The 1716-nt window shown below is 37.0% G+C and overlaps 1 pseudogene; it reads left to right on the top strand.

Annotated features, from left to right (window-relative positions):
* Positions 1–581, top strand: part of LOC113612907 (C-type lectin domain family 4 member D-like) — a 2140-nt pseudogene extending 1559 nt beyond the window's left edge.
* The last annotated feature ends 1135 nt before the right edge of the window (positions 582–1716 follow it).

Genomic DNA, 1716 nt, shown 5'->3' with positions numbered 1-1716 from the left:
AGGGTGAACCCAACAACTACCAGAAAGAAAAATGTGTTGTCTTTGTTAATGACAAAGACAAATGGGCCTGGAATGATTTTCCTTGTGACTTTCACACAAGTAGCATTTGTAAGATACCTGGAGCAGCATTCAACAAGAAGCCTAGGAAGGGGTCCCTGTTATGAGGACAGAAAAGAAGAACCAATTAGACTAGGGAAGAATGTACATGCATCGTGGGAACAGAGAAAACATTCTCAGTCATAGAACATTATGGCCGTAGTTATTCTTGTTTAATTCATTCAAGATAATGTGCTTTTGTGTAGTGTTTTGGTGGAAAAAATCATATTTTTCTGTGAGAATCAATTTTCATTAACTTTGCTTTCTTGATAGTATTTCAAGGTATTTACTTTTCAGTTAGTGTGTATTGATTAACGTATCTAAGAGTAGCTTGAATGGTGAAATCTATAAGTCATTGTTTCCTCTGCTTCAATTCTTAGCTCTTAAAGTTCAAAGGTGGGATATTCCTACTGGTAGTGGTGTATCATTGTTTTTAACCCAAATATCACAAACTCTTTAAAGTTTTTAAGCAACATTTTTATTGTCTGATGCTTCATTTTTTTTTTTTTAATTTATTTATTTATTCATTTATTTTTGGCTGCTTTGGGTCTTCATTGCTGCGCGCTGGCCCCCTATAGCTGCAGCGAGCCGGGGGCTACTCGTTGCTCTGCAGCATGTGGGATCCTCCCGGACCAGGGCTCGAACCCGCATCCCCCGCACCGGCAGGCAGACTCCCAACCACCGCGCCACCAGGGAAGCCCCTGATGCTTCATTTTCAGACTTCTTAATAGTATGCCATTAGATTGAAATTCCACGAGCAAAATATTTTCTGAATAACAGAATAGAATATTTAGAATTATGGTATTGCCCAGGTAGAAAAAAAAGTCTATTTACCTTTTCAAAAATTTACTTCTTATTCCACTTTAAAAGTCTTCCCATAGTGGGGAGTCTCAAGCTGACTTAATTTCTTTTTGAGTGGAAAAGTCCATTACAGGCCACCTTTACCAAACTCCTTTACTTCTATAGCTATGGACACAAAACCCTTGGGAAGCTGAAGAGCTCACCTTCACATGTCTAGTGTATGACAGAAACAGGACTATGGCCCAGATCTACCTTTCATAGCAACTGAAATGTGTTCCCTTTGGTATTATGGGAGAGTTACTGGAGGTGCTGTGGCCTCTTGGCTAAAAGGTAATAGTTCTTAATTATTCTTGCAACATTGTATTAGTGTTTCTGTATTTTTAATTTGAATCAGAAAAAAATTATATTTTCAATCCATTTATGTAAATTGTTAGCAAGCTTCTTTAGAGCTATAAAGCTGCAGTTCAAACTAGCAAGGAAATCATGGCTTTAACAACCTGAAGTTATGCGTTTGCAATGTGTGTAGTTTTAATTGTGAAGCAGTCACATCCAACATCAACAAAATAAGGCTGTCTTCTTACATATATTCATTTTGCTGACGTTTCCTGCATCCAAGCTAAAAAATTTCAAGCGACAGCTTTTTAACCTAACTTCCTTACCACTATTTTTAAAAACAGTATTTATTCTGTAAATTAGTGATCTTGTAAGTTTGGAATATTAGTGTTTGATTGATTGATTATGTGTGTGTCTGTGTGTGTCTGTGTTTAAAGCTGATACTTTTAACTGAAGTAGCACCAAGTGACTTTAACTGTGTTAGCC

Source organism: Aethalodelphis obliquidens, unplaced genomic scaffold (assembly GCF_003676395.1).
Source record: "Aethalodelphis obliquidens isolate GAN/ISIS:26980383/991018 unplaced genomic scaffold, ASM367639v1 scaffold83, whole genome shotgun sequence".
Lineage (NCBI taxonomy): Eukaryota > Metazoa > Chordata > Mammalia > Artiodactyla > Delphinidae > Aethalodelphis > Aethalodelphis obliquidens.
This window is presented reverse-complemented; position numbering and strand designations above follow the sequence as displayed.